Source organism: Hippocampus guttulatus, chromosome 2 (assembly GCF_054856545.1).
Source record: "Hippocampus guttulatus isolate MCC_2025c chromosome 2, RoL_Hgut_1.0, whole genome shotgun sequence".
Lineage (NCBI taxonomy): Eukaryota > Metazoa > Chordata > Actinopteri > Syngnathiformes > Syngnathidae > Hippocampus > Hippocampus guttulatus.
The window spans coordinates 33,287,445-33,302,890 of record NC_141262.1 but is presented as its reverse complement, the minus strand read 5'-3'; the positions used below and the strand labels follow the sequence as shown (position 1 = coordinate 33,302,890).

The 15,446-nt window shown below is 44.5% G+C and overlaps 24 non-coding genes across 24 annotated transcripts; 18 read left to right on the top strand and 6 right to left on the bottom strand.

The window, feature by feature from the left end:
- Window positions 1–400: 400 nt before the first annotated feature.
- trnam-cau (transfer RNA methionine (anticodon CAU)) lies at window positions 401–472 on the bottom strand. Its single transcript has one exon. It is a non-coding gene; the product is annotated as a tRNA-Met (tRNA).
- Window positions 473–720: 248 nt separating this feature from the next.
- trnal-aag (transfer RNA leucine (anticodon AAG)) lies at window positions 721–802 on the top strand. The gene has a single exon. It is a non-coding gene; the product is annotated as a tRNA-Leu (tRNA).
- A 756-nt stretch (window positions 803–1,558) lies between these two features.
- Window positions 1,559–1,640, top strand: trnal-uag (transfer RNA leucine (anticodon UAG)). Its single transcript has one exon. It is a non-coding gene; the product is annotated as a tRNA-Leu (tRNA).
- A 775-nt stretch (window positions 1,641–2,415) lies between these two features.
- Window positions 2,416–2,497, top strand: trnal-aag (transfer RNA leucine (anticodon AAG)). The gene has a single exon. It is a non-coding gene; the product is annotated as a tRNA-Leu (tRNA).
- A 428-nt stretch (window positions 2,498–2,925) lies between these two features.
- On the bottom strand, window positions 2,926–2,997 carry trnam-cau (transfer RNA methionine (anticodon CAU)). The gene has a single exon. It is a non-coding gene; the product is annotated as a tRNA-Met (tRNA).
- Window positions 2,998–3,245: 248 nt separating this feature from the next.
- Window positions 3,246–3,327, top strand: trnal-uaa (transfer RNA leucine (anticodon UAA)). Its single transcript has one exon. It is a non-coding gene; the product is annotated as a tRNA-Leu (tRNA).
- A 747-nt stretch (window positions 3,328–4,074) lies between these two features.
- On the top strand, window positions 4,075–4,156 carry trnal-uag (transfer RNA leucine (anticodon UAG)). The gene has a single exon. It is a non-coding gene; the product is annotated as a tRNA-Leu (tRNA).
- A 745-nt stretch (window positions 4,157–4,901) lies between these two features.
- On the top strand, window positions 4,902–4,983 carry trnal-uag (transfer RNA leucine (anticodon UAG)). The gene has a single exon. It is a non-coding gene; the product is annotated as a tRNA-Leu (tRNA).
- A 749-nt stretch (window positions 4,984–5,732) lies between these two features.
- On the top strand, window positions 5,733–5,814 carry trnal-aag (transfer RNA leucine (anticodon AAG)). The gene has a single exon. It is a non-coding gene; the product is annotated as a tRNA-Leu (tRNA).
- A 744-nt stretch (window positions 5,815–6,558) lies between these two features.
- On the top strand, window positions 6,559–6,640 carry trnal-uag (transfer RNA leucine (anticodon UAG)). The gene has a single exon. It is a non-coding gene; the product is annotated as a tRNA-Leu (tRNA).
- Window positions 6,641–7,415: 775 nt separating this feature from the next.
- Window positions 7,416–7,497, top strand: trnal-uag (transfer RNA leucine (anticodon UAG)). Its single transcript has one exon. It is a non-coding gene; the product is annotated as a tRNA-Leu (tRNA).
- Window positions 7,498–7,924: 427 nt separating this feature from the next.
- On the bottom strand, window positions 7,925–7,996 carry trnam-cau (transfer RNA methionine (anticodon CAU)). The gene has a single exon. It is a non-coding gene; the product is annotated as a tRNA-Met (tRNA).
- Window positions 7,997–8,244: 248 nt separating this feature from the next.
- Window positions 8,245–8,326, top strand: trnal-uaa (transfer RNA leucine (anticodon UAA)). The gene has a single exon. It is a non-coding gene; the product is annotated as a tRNA-Leu (tRNA).
- A 747-nt stretch (window positions 8,327–9,073) lies between these two features.
- Window positions 9,074–9,155, top strand: trnal-aag (transfer RNA leucine (anticodon AAG)). The gene has a single exon. It is a non-coding gene; the product is annotated as a tRNA-Leu (tRNA).
- A 429-nt stretch (window positions 9,156–9,584) lies between these two features.
- On the bottom strand, window positions 9,585–9,656 carry trnam-cau (transfer RNA methionine (anticodon CAU)). Its single transcript has one exon. It is a non-coding gene; the product is annotated as a tRNA-Met (tRNA).
- Window positions 9,657–9,904: 248 nt separating this feature from the next.
- On the top strand, window positions 9,905–9,986 carry trnal-aag (transfer RNA leucine (anticodon AAG)). The gene has a single exon. It is a non-coding gene; the product is annotated as a tRNA-Leu (tRNA).
- Window positions 9,987–10,413: 427 nt separating this feature from the next.
- Window positions 10,414–10,485, bottom strand: trnai-aau (transfer RNA isoleucine (anticodon AAU)). Its single transcript has one exon. It is a non-coding gene; the product is annotated as a tRNA-Ile (tRNA).
- Window positions 10,486–10,733: 248 nt separating this feature from the next.
- Window positions 10,734–10,815, top strand: trnal-aag (transfer RNA leucine (anticodon AAG)). Its single transcript has one exon. It is a non-coding gene; the product is annotated as a tRNA-Leu (tRNA).
- A 750-nt stretch (window positions 10,816–11,565) lies between these two features.
- Window positions 11,566–11,647, top strand: trnal-uaa (transfer RNA leucine (anticodon UAA)). Its single transcript has one exon. It is a non-coding gene; the product is annotated as a tRNA-Leu (tRNA).
- A 747-nt stretch (window positions 11,648–12,394) lies between these two features.
- Window positions 12,395–12,476, top strand: trnal-aag (transfer RNA leucine (anticodon AAG)). Its single transcript has one exon. It is a non-coding gene; the product is annotated as a tRNA-Leu (tRNA).
- A 429-nt stretch (window positions 12,477–12,905) lies between these two features.
- On the bottom strand, window positions 12,906–12,977 carry trnam-cau (transfer RNA methionine (anticodon CAU)). The gene has a single exon. It is a non-coding gene; the product is annotated as a tRNA-Met (tRNA).
- Window positions 12,978–13,225: 248 nt separating this feature from the next.
- On the top strand, window positions 13,226–13,307 carry trnal-aag (transfer RNA leucine (anticodon AAG)). The gene has a single exon. It is a non-coding gene; the product is annotated as a tRNA-Leu (tRNA).
- A 749-nt stretch (window positions 13,308–14,056) lies between these two features.
- On the top strand, window positions 14,057–14,138 carry trnal-uaa (transfer RNA leucine (anticodon UAA)). Its single transcript has one exon. It is a non-coding gene; the product is annotated as a tRNA-Leu (tRNA).
- Window positions 14,139–14,885: 747 nt separating this feature from the next.
- Window positions 14,886–14,967, top strand: trnal-aag (transfer RNA leucine (anticodon AAG)). Its single transcript has one exon. It is a non-coding gene; the product is annotated as a tRNA-Leu (tRNA).
- Window positions 14,968–15,446: the final 479 nt, after the last annotated feature.

The window sequence follows — 15,446 nt, the reverse complement described above, 5'->3', positions numbered from 1 at the left end:
AATTTCTCAGTTATCCAGACAAACGTCTTGAGTGAAATCAAGGGCTGGTTTGGCACCAAGTGAAACCATTTGAATTTCTGTTTCTTTTTTTGTTCTCTTGCTGCCTTAAGGTATCAGGACCTATCAAAGTTCTTCCGGAAATTACAACATCTTTGCCTTTAAAACAAATCCAGACTAAACTTATCTGGTCACAAAACCTTGGATTCAGAATGACACAGGAGAAGGAAGACTCATTTGTACTTTTTGAGCTAAGTGAACTGAGAAAGGCTAAATTGCCATGTTTGAGAATTCCTGAGTAGACCATTCTCAAATTCAGCAGGACTCAAGTTCTTTTGAAGAGAACCTCATAAAAGGAATTCAGTGGCTTGCTCAACATAAAGATTCAACTGCAAAGTCCAGATAGCAGAGGATGGTTTCGATCCATCGACCTCTGGGTTATGGGCCCAGCACGCTACCGCTGCGCCACTCTGCTGCTGAATTCCAAGGGCTCATTCATTGCTCTCAGCAGTTGACAAGGCTGACGACCGTACAAAACTGCAACTGGACAATCATGGTTGCCTTTGAAGCAGTTTCGCCTCTTCACAAAGCAGGCTCTCTCACATTATAAATCAGTGGAGCTCAGACAAAACTACACTGAATGTTAATGTGGCAACAATGCTCCCGAGGTGCCCCTAAATTTAAACTTGCCAACAAACTTCCATTGCGGAATGACATTTCCCAGGTAGTGTGGCCGAGCGGTCAAAGGCGCTGGATTAAGGCTCCAGTCTCTAAGGAGGCGTGGGTTCAAATCCCACCACTGCCATTTCTTTGTCAGATCAGGTCCTACCCAAATTTCTCAGTTACCCAGACAAACTTCTTGAGTGAAATCAAGGGCTGGTTTGGCACCAACTGGAACCATTTGAATTTCTGGTTCTTCTTTTGTTCTCTTGCTGCCTTAAGGTATCAGGACCTTTCAAAGTTCTTCCGGAAAATACTACATCTTTGCCTTTCACAAAAATCCAGACTATAGACTTATCTGGTCACAAAACCTTGGATTCAGAATGATACTGCGGAAGGAACACTCATGTTTACTTTTTGAGCTAAGTGAACTGAGAAAGGCTAAATTGCCATGTTTCGGAATTCCTGAGTAGACCATTCTCAAATTCAGCAGGACTAAAGTTCTTTTGAAGAGAACCTCAAAAAAGGAATTCTGTGGCTTGCTCAACATAAAGATTCAACTGCAAAGTCCAGATAGCAGAGGATGGTTTCGATCCATCGACCTCTGGGTTATGTGCCCAGCACGCTACCGCTGCGCGACTCTGGTGCTGACTCGGGTGGTCATTCATTGTCTCAGCAGTTGATAAGGCTGACGACAAGGCTGACGACCCGGCAAAATTGTAACTGGACTGTGCTGGTTGCCTTTGAAGCAATTTCACCTCTTCACCAAGCAGGCTCTATCACGTTATAAATACGTGGACCTCAGAAAAAACTACACTGAATGATGATGTGCCAACCATGCGCCCCGTGCCCCTAAATTTAAACTTGCCAACAAACTTCCATTCCGGAATGGCATTTTCCAGGTAGTGTGGCCAAGCGGTCAAAGGCGCTGGATTTAGGCTCCAGTCTCTCAGGAGGCGTGGGTTCAAATCCCACCACTGCCATTTCTTTGTCAGGTCAGATCTTGCCCAAATTTCTCAGTTACCCAGACAAACGTCTTGAGTGAAATCAAGGGCTGGTTTGGCACAAAATGGAACCATTTGAATTTCTGGTTCTTTTTTTGTTCTCTTGCTGCCTCAAGGTATCAGGACCCATCAAAGTTCTTCCGGAAATTACAACATCTTTGCCTTTAAAACAAATCCAGACTAAACTTATCTGGTCACAAAACCTTGGATTCAGAATGATACTGCGGAAGGAAGACTCATCAAAGTTCTTCCGGAAAGGAAGACTCATGTGTACTTTTTGAGCTTAGTGAACTGAGAAAGGCTAAATTGCCATGTTTCGGAATTCCTGAGTAGACCATTCTCAAATTCAGCAGGACTCAAGTTCTTTTGAAGAGAACCTCATAAAAGGAATTCTGTGGCTTGCTCAACATAAAGATTCAACTGCAAAGTCCAGATAGCAGAGGATGGTTTCGATCCATCAACCTCTGGGTTATGGGCCCAGCACGCTACCGCTACGCCACTCTTCTGCTGAATTCCAAGGGCTCATTCATTGTTCTCAGCAGTCGACAAGGCTGACGACCGTACAAAATTGCAACTGGACAGTGATGTTTGCCTTGGAAGCAGTTTCGCCTCTTCACAATGCAGGCTCTCTCACGTTATAAATGTGTGGAGCTCAGACAAAACTACACTGAATGTTAATGTGGCAACAATGCTCCCGAGGTGCCCCAAAATTTCAACTTGCCAACAAACTTCCAGTACCCGTAAGCTTTTCCCAGGTAGTGTGGCCGAGCGGTCAAAGGCGCTGGATTAAGGCTCCAGTCTCTAAGGAGGCGTCGGTTCAAATCCCACCACTGCCATTTCTTTGTCAGATCAGATCTTACCCAAAGTTCTCAGTTACCCAGACAAACTTCTTGAGTGAAATCAAGGGCTGGTTTGGCACCAAGTGGAACCATTTGAATTTCTGGTTCTTTTTTTGTTCTCTTGCTGCCTTAAGGTATCAGGACCTATCAAAGTTCTTCCGGAAATTACTACATCTTTGCCTTTCACAAAAAATACAGACTGTAAACTTATCTGGTCACAAAACCTTGGATTCAGAATGACACAGGAGAAGGAAGACTCGTGTACTTTTTGAGCTAAGTGAACTGAGAAAGGCTATATTGCCATGGGACGGAATTCCTGAGTAGACCATTCTCAAATTCAGCAGGACTCAAGTTCTTTTGAAGAGAACCTCATAAAAGGAATTCTGTGGATTGCTCAACATAAAGATTCAACTGCAAAGTCCAGATAGCAGAGGATGGTTTCGATCCATCGACCTCTGGGTTATGGGCCCAGCACGCTACCGCTGCGCCACTCTGCTGCTGAATTCCAAGGGCTCATTCATTGCTCTCAGCAGTTAACAAGGCTGACGACCGTACAAAATTGCAACTGGACAGTGATGTTTGCCTTGGAAGCAGTTTCGCCCCTTCACAAAGCAGGCTCTCTCACATTATAAATAAGTGGAGCTCTGACAAAACTACACTGAATGTTAATGTGGCAACAATGCTCCCGAGGTGCCCCTAAATTTAAACTTGCCAACAAACTTCCATTGCGGAATAGCATTTCCCAGGTAGTGTGGCCGAGCGGTCAAAGGCGCTGGATTTAAGCTCCAGTCTCTCAGGAGGCGTGGGTTCAAATCCCACCACTGCAATTTCTTTGTCAGATCAGATCTTGCCCAAATTTCTCTGTTACCCAGACAAACTTCTAGAGTGAAATCAAGGGCTGGTTTGGCACAAAGTGGAACCATTTGAATTTCTGGTTCTTCTTTTGTTCTCTTGCTGCCTTAAGGTATAAGGACCTTTCAGAGTTCTTCCGGAAATTACTACATCTTTGCCTTTCACAAAAATCCAGACTATAGACTTATCTGGTCACAAAACCTTGGATTCAGAATGATACTGCGGAAGGAAGACTCATGTGTACTTTTTGAGCTAAGTGAACTGAGAAAGGCTAAATTGCCATGTGACGGAATTCCTGAGTAGACCATTCTCAAATTCAGCAAGACTAAAGTTCTTTTGAAGAGAACCTCAAAAAAGGAATTCTGTGGCTTGCTCAACATAAAGATTCAACTGCAAAGTCCAGATAGCAGAGGATGGTTTTGATCATTTGACGTCTGGGTTATGGGCCGAGCAAGCTATCGCTGCGCCAGTCTACTGCTAAATTCCAAGGGCTCATTCATTGCTCTCAGCAGTTAACAAGGCTGACGACCGTACAAAATTGCAACTGGACAGTGATGTTTGCCTTGGAAGCAGTTTCGCCTCTTCACAAAGCAGGCTTTCTCACGTTATAAATAAGTGGAGCTCAGACAAAACTACACTGAATGTTAATGTGCCAACCATGCGCCCCGTGCCCCTAAATTTAAACTTGCCAACAAACTTCCATTCCGGAATAGCATTTTCCAGGTAGTGTGGCCGAGCGGTCAAAGGCGCTGGATTTAGGCTCCAGTCTCTCAGGAGGCGTGGGTTCAAATCCCACCACTGCCATTTCTTTGTCAGATCAGATCTTACCCAAATTTCTCAGTTACCCAGACAAACTTCTTGAGTGAAATCAAGGGCTGGTTTGGCACAAAGTGGAACCATTTGAATTCCTGGTTCTTTTTTTGTTCTCTTGCTGCCTTAAGGTATCAGGACCCATCAAAGTTCTTCCGGAAATTACAACATCTTTGCCTTTAAAACAAATCCAGACTAAACTTATCTGGTCACAAAACCTTGGATTCAGAATGACACAGGAGAAGGAAGACTCATGTGTACTTTTTGAGCTAAGTGGACTGAGAAAGGCTAAATTGCCATGTTTCGGAATTCCTGAGTAGACCATTCTCAAATTCAGCAGGACTCAAGTTCTTTTGAAGAGAACCTCATAAAAGGAATTCAGTGGCTTGCTCAACAAAGATTCAACTGCAAAGTCCAGATAGCAGAGGATGGTTTCGATCCATCGACCTCTGGGTTATGGGCCCAGCATGCTACCGCTGCGCCACTCTGCTACTGAATTCCAAGGGCTCATTCATTGCTCTCAGCAGTTGACAAGGCTGACGACCGTACAAAATTGCAACTGGACAGTGATGGTTGCCTTTGAAGCAGTTTCGCCTCTTCACAAAGCAGGCTCTCTCACGTTATAAATCAGTGGAGCTCAGACAAAACTACACTGAATGTTAATGTGGCAACAATGCTCCCGAGGTGCCCCTAAATTTAAACTTGCCAACAAACTTCCATTCCGGAATAGCATTTTCCAGGGAGTGTGGCCGAGCGGTCAAAGGCGCTGGATTTAGGCTCCAGTCTCTCAGGAGGCGTGGGTTCAAATCCCACCACTGCCATTTCTTTGTCAGGTCAGATCTTGCCCAAATTTCTCAGTTACCCAGACAAACCTCTTGAGTGAAATCAAGGGCTGGTTTGGCACCAAGTGGAACCATTTGAATTTCTGGTTCTTTTTTTGTTCTCTTGCTGCCTCAAGGTATCAGGACCTATCAAGGTTCTTCCGGAAATTACTACATCTTTGCCTTTCACACAAATACAGACTGTAAACTTATCTGGTCACAAAACCTTGGATTCAGAATGACACAGGAGAAGGAAGACTCTTGTGTACTTTTTGAGATAAGTGAACTGAGAAAGGCTATATTGCCATGTTACGGAATTCCTGAGTAGACCATTCTTAAATTCAGCAGGACTCAAGTTCTTTTGAAGAGAACCTCATAAAAGGAATTCTGTAGCTTGCTCAACATAAAGATTCAACTGCAAAGTCCAGATAGCAGAGAATGGTTTCGATCCATCGACCTCTGGGTTATGGGCCCAGCACGCTACCGCTGCGCCACTCTGCTGCTGATTTCCAAGGGCTCATTCATTGCTCTCAGCAGTTGACAAGGCTGACGACCGTACAAAATTGCAACTGGACAGTGATGGTTGCCTTTGAAGCAGTTTCGCCTCTTCACAAAGCAGGCTCTCTCACGTTATAAATCAGTGGAGCTCAGACAAAACTACACTGAATGTTAATGTGGCAACAATGCTCCAGAGGTGCCCCTAAATTTAAACTTGCCAACAAACTTCCAGTACCCGTAAGCTTTTCCCAGGTATTGTGGCCGAGCGGTCAAAGGTGCTGGATTAAGGCTCCAGTCTCTAAGGAGGCGTGGGTTCAAATCCCACCACTGCCATTTCTTTGTCAGATCAGATCTTACCCAAATTTCTCAGTTACCCAGACAAACTTCTTGAGTGAAATCAAGGGCTGGTTTGGCACCAACTGGAACCATTTGAAATTCTGGTTCTCCTTTTGTTCTCTTGCTGCCTTAAGGTATCAGGACCTTTCAAAGTTCTTCCGGAAAATACTACATCTTTGCCTTTCACAAAAATCCAGACTATAGACTTATCTGGTCACAAAACCTTGGATTCAGAATGATACTGCGGAAGGAACACTCATGTTTACTTTTTGAGCTAAGTGAACTGAGAAAGGCTAAATTGCCATGTTACGGAATTCCTGAGTAGACCATTCTCAAATTCAGCAGGACTAAAGTTCTTTTGAAGAGAACCTCAAAAAAGGAATTCTGTGGCTTGCTCAACATAAAGATTAAACTGCAAAGTCCAGATAGCAGAGGATGGTTTCGATCCATCGACCTCTGGGTTATGGGCCCAGCACGCTACCGCTGCGCCACTCTGGTGCTGACTCAAGTGTTCATTCATTGTCTCAGCAGTTGATAAGGCTGACGACCCGGCAAAATTGTAACTGGACTGTGCTGGTTGCCTTTGAAGCAATTTCGCCTCTTCACCAAGCAGGCTCTATCACGTTATAAATACATGGACCTCAGAAAAACTTACACTGAATGATGATGTGCCAACCATGCGCCCCGTGCCCCTAAATTTAAACTTGCCAACAAACTTCCATTCCGGAATGGCATTTTCCAGGTAGTGTGGCCGAGCGGTCAAAGGCGCTGGATTTAGGCTCCAGTCTCTCAGGAGGCATGGGTTCAAATCCCACCACTGCCATTTCTTTGTCAGGTCAGATCTTGCCCAAATTTCTCAGTTACCCAGACAAACGTCTTGAGTGAAATCAAGGGCTGGTTTGGCACAAAATGGAACCGTTTGAATTTCTGGTTCTTTTTTTGTTCTCTTGCTGCCTCAAGGTATCAGGACCCATCAAAGTTCTTCCGGAAATTACAACATCTTTGCCTTTAAAACAAATCCAGACTAAACTTATCTGGTCACAAAACCTTGGATTCAGAATGACACAGGAGAAGGAAGACTCATCAAAGTTCTTCCGGTAAGGAAGACTCATGTGTACTTTTTGAGCTAAGTGAACTGAGAAAGGCTAAATTGCCATGTTTCGGAATTCCTGAGTAGACCATTCTCAAATTCAGCAGGACTCAAGTTCTTTTGAAGAGAACCTCATAAAAGGAATTCTGTGGCTTGCTCAACATAAAGATTCAACTGCAAAGTCCAGATAGCAGAGGATGGTTTCGATCCATCGACCTCTGGGTTATGGGCCCGGCACGCTACCGCTACGCCACTCTTCTGCTGAATTCCAAGGGCTCATTCATTGTTCTCAGCAGTTTACAAGGCTGACGACCGTACAAAATTGCAACTGGACAGTGATGTTTGCCTTGGAAGCAGTTTCGCCTCTTCACAAAGCAGGCTCTCTCACGTTATAAATAAGTGGAGCTCAGACAAAACTACACTGAATGTTAATGTGGCAACAATGCTCCCGAGGTGCCCCAAAATTTCAACTTGCCAACAAACTTCCATTACGGAATGGCATTTCCCAGGTAGTGTGGCCGAGCGGTCAAAGGCGCTGGATTTAGGCTCCAGTCTCTCAGGAGGCGTGGGTTCAAATCCCACCACTGCCATTTCTTTGTCAGATCAGATCTTACCCAAATTTCTCAGTTATCCAGACAAACGTCTTGAGTGAAATCAAGGGCTGGTTTGGCACCAAGTGGAACCATTTGAATTTCTGTTTCTTTTTTTGTTCTCTTGCTGCCTTAAGGTATCAGGACCTATCAAAGTTCTTCCGGAAATTACAACATCTTTGCCTTTAAAACAAATCCAGACTAAACTTATCTGGTCACAAAACCTTGGATTCAGAATGACACAGGAGAAGGAAGACTCATTTGTACTTTTTGAGCTAAGTGAACTGAGAAAGGCTAAATTGCCATGTTTGAGAATTCCTGAGTAGACCATTCTCAAATTCAGCAGGACTCAAGTTCTTTTGAAGAGAACCTCATAAAAGGAATTCAGTGGCTTGCTCAACATAAAGATTCAACTGCAAAGTCCAGATAGCAGAGGATGGTTTCGATCCATCGACCTCTGGGTTATGGGCCCAGCACGCTACCGCTGCGCCACTCTGCTGCTGAATTCCAAGGGCTCATTCATTGCTCTCAGCAGTTGACAAGGCTGACGACCGTACAAAACTGCAACTGGACAGTGATGGTTGCCTTTGAAGCAGTTTCGCCTCTTCACAAAGCAGGCTCTCTCACGTTATAAATCAGTGGAGCTCAGACAAAACTACACTGAATGTTAATGTGGCAACAATGCTCCCGAGGTGCCCCTAAATTTAAACTTGCCAACAAACTTCCAGTACCCGTAAGCTTTTCCCAGGTAGTGTGGCCGAGCGGTCAAAGGCGCTGGATTTAAGCTCCAGTCTCTCAGGAGGTGTGGGTTCAAATCCCACCACTGCCATTTCTTTGTCAGATCAGATCTTGCCCAAATTTCTCAGTTACCCAGACAAACATCTTGAGTGAAATCAAGGGCTGGTTTGGCACATTCGAACCATTTGAATTTCTGGTTCTTCTTTTGTTCTCTTGCTGCCTTAAGGTATCAGGACCTTTCAGAGTTCTTCTGGAAATTACTACATCTTTGCCTTTCACAAGAATCCAGACTATAGACTTATCTGGTCACAAAACCTTGGATTCAGAATGATACTGCGGAAGGAAGACTGATGTGTACTTTTTGAGCTAAGTGAACTGAGAAAGGCTAAATTGCCATGTGACGGAATTCCTGAGTAGACCATTCTCAAATTCAGCAGGACTCGAGTTCTTTTGAAGAGAACCTCATAAAAGGAATTCTGTGGCTTGCTCAACATAAAGATTCAACTGCAAAGTCCAGATAGCAGAGGATGGTTTTGATCATTTGACGTCTGGGTTATGGGCCGAGCAAGCTATCGCTGCGCCAGTCTGCTGCTAAATTCCAAGGGCTCATTCATTGCTCTCAGCAGTCGACAAGGCTGACGACCGTACAAAATTGCAACTGGACAGTGATGTTTGCCTTGGAAGCAGTTTCGTCTCTTCACAATGCAGGCTCTCTCATGTTATAAATAAGTGGAGCTCAGACAAAACTACACTGAATGTTAATGTGGCAACAATGCTCCCGAGGTGCCCCAAAATTTCAACTTGCCAACAAACTTCCAGTACCCGTAAGCTTTTCCCAGGTAGTGTGGCCGAGCGGTCAAAGGCGCTGGATTAAGGCTCCAGTCTCTAAGGAGGCGTGGGTTCAAATCCCACCACTGCCATTTCTTTGTCAGATCAGATCTTACCCAAAGTTCTCAGTTACCCAGACAAACTTCTTGAGTGAAATCAAGGACTGCTTTGGCACCAAGTGGAACCATTTGAATTTCTGGTTCTTTTTTTGTTCTCTTGCTGCCTTAAGGTATCAGGACCTATCAAAGTTCTTCCGGAAATTACTACATCTTTGCCTTTCACACAAATACAGACTGTAAACTTATCTGGTCACAAAACCTTGGATTCAGAATGACACAGGAGAAGGAACACTCATCTGTACATTTTGAGCTAAGTGAACTGGGAAAGGCTATATTGCCATGTTACGGAATTCCTGAGTAGACCATTTTCAAATTCAGCAGGACTCAAGTCCTTTTGAAGAGAACCTCATCAAAGGAATTCTGTAGCTTGCTCAACATAAAGATTCAACTGCAAAGTCCAGATAGCAGAGGATGGTTTCGATCCATCGACCTCTGGGTTATGGGCCCAGCACGCTACCGCTGCGCCACTCTGCTGCTGAATTCCAAGGGCTCATTCATTGCTCTCAGCAGTTGACAAGGCTGACGACCGTACAAAATTGCAACTGGACAGTGATGTTTGCCTTGGAAGCAGTTTCGCCCCTTCACAAAGCAGGCTCTCTCACATTGTAAATAAGTGGAGCTCAGACAAAACTACACTGAATGTTAATGTGGCAACAATGCTCCCGAGGTGCCCCAAAATTTCAACTTGCCGACAAACTTCCAGTGCCCGTAAGCTTTTCCTAGGTAGTGTGGCCGAGCGGTCAAAGGCGCTGGATTAAGGCTCCAGTCTCTAAGGAGGCGTGGGTTCAAATCCCACCACTGCCTTTTCTTTGTCAGATCAGATCTTACCCAAAGTTCTCAGTTACCCAGACAAACGTCTTGAGTGAAATCAAGGGCTGGTTTGGCACCAAGTGGAACCATTTGAATTTCTGGTTCTTTTTTTGTTCTCTTGCTGCCTTAAGGTATCAGGACCTATCAAAGTTCTTCCGGAAATTACAACATCTTTGCCTTTAAAACAAATCCAGACTAAACTTATCTGGTCACAAAACCTTGGATTCAGAATGACACAGGAGAAGGAAGACTCATTTGTACTTTTTGAGCTAAGTGAACTGAGAAAGGCTAAATTGCCATGTTTGAGAATTCCTGAGTAGACCATTCTCAAATTCAGCAGGACTCAAGTTCTTTTGAAGAGAACCTCATAAAAGGAATTCAGTGGCTTGCTCAACATAAAGATTCAACTGCAAAGTCCAGATAGCAGAGGATGGGTTCGATCCATCGACCTCTGGGTTATTGGCCCAGCACGCTACCGCTGCGCCACTCTGCTGCTGATTTCCAAGGGCTCATTCATTGCTCTCAGCAGTTGACAAGGCTGACGACCGTACAAAATTGCAACTGGACAGTGATGGTTGCCTTTGAAGCAGTTTCGCCTCTTCACAAAGCAGGCTCTCTCACGTTATAAATCAGTGGAGCTCAGACAAAACTACACTGAATGTTAATGTGGCAACAATGCTCCCGAGGTGCCCCTAAATTTAAACTTGCCAACAAACTTCCAGTACCCGTAAGCTTTTCCCAGGTAGTGTGGCTGAGCGGTCAAAGGCGCTGGATTAAGGCTCCAGTCTCTAAGGAGGCGTGGGTTCAAATCCCACCACTGCCATTTCTTTGTCAGATCAGATCTTACCCAAATTTCTCAGTTAGCCAGACAAACTTCTTGAGTGAAATCAAGGGCTGGTTTGGCACAAAGTGGAACCATTTGAATTTCTGGTTCTTCTTTTGTTCTCTTGCTGCCTTAAGGTATCAGGACCTTTCAGAGTTCTTCCGGAAATTACTACATCTTTGCCTTTCACAAGAATCCAGACTATAGACTTATGTGGTCACAAAACCATGGATTCAGAATGATACTGCGGAAGGAAGACTGATGTGTACTTTTTGAGCTAAGTGAACTGAGAAAGGCTAAATTGCCATGTGACGGAATTCCTGAGTAGACCATTCTCAAATTCAGCAAGACTAAAGTTCTTTTGAAGAGAACCTCATAAAAGGAATTCTGTGGCTTGCTCAACATAAAGATTCAACTGCAAAGTCCAGATAGCAGAGGATGGTTTCGATCCATCAACCTCTGGGTTATGGGCCCTGCACGCTACCGCTGCCCCACTCTGCTGCTGAATTCCAAGGGCTCATTCATTGCTCTCAGCAGTTGACAAGGCTGACGACCGTACAAAATTGCAACTGGACAGTGATGGTTGCCTTTGAAGCAGTTTCGCCTCTTCACAAAGCAGGCTCTCTCACGTTATAAATCAGTGGAGCTCAGACAAAACTACACTGAATGTTAATGTGGCAACAATGCTCCCCGAGATGCCCCTAAATTTAAACTTGCCATCAAACTTCCATTGCAGAATGGCATTTCCCAGGTAGTGTGGCCGAGCGGTCAAAGGCGCTGGATTTAAGCTCCAGTCTCTCACGAGGTGTGGGTTCAAATCCCACCACTGCCATTTCTTTGTCAGATCAGATCTTGCCCAAATTTCTCAGTTACCCAGACAAACTTCTTGAGTGAAATCAAGGGCTGGTTTGGCACATTCGAACCATTTGAATTTCTGGTTCTTCTTTTGTTCTCTTGCTGCCTTAAGGTATCAGGACCTTTCAGAGTTCTTCCGGAAATTACTACATCTTTGCCTTTCACAAGAATCCAGACTATAGACTTATCTGGTCACAAAACCTTGGATTCAGAATGATACTGCGGAAGGAAGACTGATGTGTACTTTTTGAGCTAAGTGAACTGAGAAAGGCTAAATTGCCATGTGACGGAATTCCTGAGTAGACCATTCTCAAATTCAGCAGGACTCGAGTTCTTTTGAAGAGAACCTCATAAAAGGAATTCTGTGGCTTGCTCAACATAAAGATTCAACTGCAAAGTCCAGATAGCAGAGGATGGTTTTGATCATTTGACGTCTGGGTTATGGGCCGAGCAAGCTATCGCTGCGCCAGTCTGCTGCTAAATTCCAAGGGCTCATTCATTGCTCTCAGCAGTCGACAAGGCTGACGACCGTACAAAATTGCAACTGGACAGTGATGTTTGCCTTGGAAGCAGTTTCGCCTCTTCACAATGCAGGCTCTCTCATGTTATAAATAAGTGGAGCTCAGACAAAACTACACTGAATGTTAATGTGGCAACAATGCTCCCGAGGTGCCCCAAAATTTCAACTTGCCAACAAACTTCCAGTGCCCGTAAGCTTTTCCTAGGTAGTGTGGCCGAGCGGTCAAAGGTGCTGGATTAAGGCTCCAGTCTCTAAGGAGGCGTGGGTTCAAATCCCACCACTGCCATTTCTTTGTCAGATCAGATCTTACCCAAAGTTCTCAGTTACCCAGACAAACTTCTTGAGTGAAATCAAGGGCTGGTTTGGCACCAAGTGGAACCATTTGAATTTCTGGGGTTTTTTTTGTTCTCTTGCTGCCTTAAGCTATCAGGACCTATCAAGGTTCTTCCGGAAATTACTACATCTTTGCCTTTCACACAAATACAGACTGTAAACTTATCTGGTCACAAAACCTTGGATTCAGAATGATACTGCGGAAGGAAGACTCTTGTGTACTTTTTGAGCTAAGTGAACTGAGAAAGGCTATATTGCCATGTTACGGAATTCCTGAGTAGACCATTCTTAAATTCAGCAGGACTCAAGTTCTTTTGAAGAGAACCTCATAAAAGGAATTCTGTAGCTTGCTCAACATAAAGATTCAACTGCAAAGTCCAGATAGCAGAGGATGGTTTCGATCCATCGACCTCTGGGTTATGGGCCCAGCACGCTACCGCTGCGCCACTCTGCTGCTGATTTCCAAGGGCTCATTCATTGCTCTCAGCAGTTGACAAGGCTGACGACCGTACAAAATTGCAACTGGACATTGATGGTTGCCTTTGAAGCAGTTTCGCCTCTTCACAAAGCAGGCTCTCTCACGTTATAAATCAGTGGAGCTCAGACAAAACTACACTGAATGTTAATGTGGCAACAATGCTCCCGAGGTGCCCCTAAATTTAAACTTGCCAACAAACTTCCAGTACCCGTAAGCTTTTCCCAGGTAGTGTGGCCGAGCGGTCAAAGGCGCTGGATTAAGGCTCCAGTCTCTAAGGAGGCGTGGGTTCAAATCCCACCACTGCCATTTCTTTGTCAGATCAGATCTTACCCAAATTTCTCAGTTACCCAGACAAACTTCTTGAGTGAAATCAAGGGCTGGTTTGGCACCAACTGGAACCATTTGAATTTCTGCTTCTCCTTTTGTTCTCTTGCTGCCTTAAGGTATCAGGACCTTTCAAAGTTCTTCCGGAAAATACTACATCTTTGCCTTTCACAAAAATCCAGACTATAGACTTATCTGGTCACAAAACCTTGGATTCAGAATGATACTGCGGAAGGAAGACTGATGTGTACTTTTTGAGCTAAGTGAACTGAGAAAGGCTAAATTGCCATGTTACGGAATTCCTGAGTAGACCATTTTCAAATTCAGCAAGACTAAAGTTCTTTTGAAGAGAACCTCATAAAAGGAATTCTGTGGCTTGCTCAACATAAAGATTCAACTGCAAAGTCCAGATAGCAGAGGATGGTTTCGATCCATCAACCTCTGGGTTATGGGCCCTGCACGCTACCGCTGCCCCACTCTGCTGCTGAATTCCAAGGGCTCATTCATTGCTCTCAGCAGTTGACAAGGCTGACGACCGTACAAAATTGCAACTGGACAGTGATGGTTGCCTTTGAAGCAGTTTCGCCTCTTCACAAAGCAGGCTCTCTCACGTTATAAATCAGTGGAGCTCAGACAAAACTACACTGAATGTTAATGTGGCAACAATGCTCCCGAGGTGCCCCTAAATTTAAACTTGCCATCAAACTTCCATTGCAGAATGGCATTTCCCAGGTAGTGTGGCCGAGCGGTCAAAGGTGCTGGATTTAAGCTCCAGTCTCTAAGGAGGCGTGGGTTTAAATCCCACCACTGCCATTTCTTTGTCAGATCAGATCTTGTCCAAATTTCTCAGTTACCCAGACAAACATCTTGAGTGAAATCAAGGGCTGGTTTGGCACATTCGAACCATTTGAATTTCTGGTTCTTCTTTTGTTCTCTTGCTGCCTTAAGGTATCAGGACCTTTCAGAGTTCTTCCGGAAATTACTACATCTTTGCCTTTCACAAGAATCCAGACTATAGACTTATCTGGTCACAAAACCTTGGATTCAGAATGATACTGCGGAAGGAAGACTGATGTGTACTTTTTGAGCTAAGTGAACTGAGAAAGGCTAAATTGCCATGTGACGGAATTCCTGAGTAGACCATTCTCAAATTCAGCAGGACTCGAGTTCTTTTGAAGAGAACCTCATAAAAGGAATTCTGTGGCTTGCTCAACATAAAGATTCAACTGCAAAGTCCAGATAGCAGAGGATGGTTTTGATCATTTGACGTCTGGGTTATGGGCCGAGCAAGCTATCGCTGCGCCAGTCTGCTGCTAAATTCCAAGGGCTCATTCATTGCTCTCAGCAGTCGACAAGGCTGACGACCGTACAAAATTGCAACTGGACGGTGATGTTTGCCTTGGAAGCAGTTTCGTCTCTTCACAATGCAGGCTCTCTCATGTTATAAATAAGTGGAGCTCAGACAAAACTACACTGAATGTTAATGTGGCAACAATGCTCCCGAGGTGCCCCTAAATTTAAACTTGCCAACAAACTTCCAGTACCCGTAAGCTTTTCCCAGGTAGTGTGGCCGAGCGGTCAAAGGCGCTGGATTAAGGCTCCAGTCTCTAAGGAGGCGTGGGTTCAAATCCCACCACTGCCATTTCTTTGTCAGATCAGATCTTACCCAAAGTTCTCACTTACCCAGACAAACGTCTTGAGTGAAATCAAGGGCTGGTTTGGCACCAAGTGGAACCATTTGAATTTCTGGTTCTTTTTTTGTTCTCTTGCTGCCTTAAGGTATCAGGACCTATCAAAGTTCTTCCGGAAATTACTACATCTTTGCCTTTCACACAAATACAGACTGTAAACTTATCTGGTCACAAAACCTTGGATTCAGAATGACACAGGAGAAGGAAGACTCATGTGTACTTTTTGAGCTAAGTGAACTGAGAAAGGCTATATTGCCATGTTACGGAATTCCTGAGTAGACCATTCTTAAATTCAGCAGGACTCAAGTTCTTTTGAAGAGAACCTCATAAAAGGAATTCTGTGGCTTGCTCAACGTCATCAGGCGCCGACAGGTATGGCAGCCTCGGTCACACGCTCCCTAGTATTATCCCTGTTTTTGTCATTTTCGTT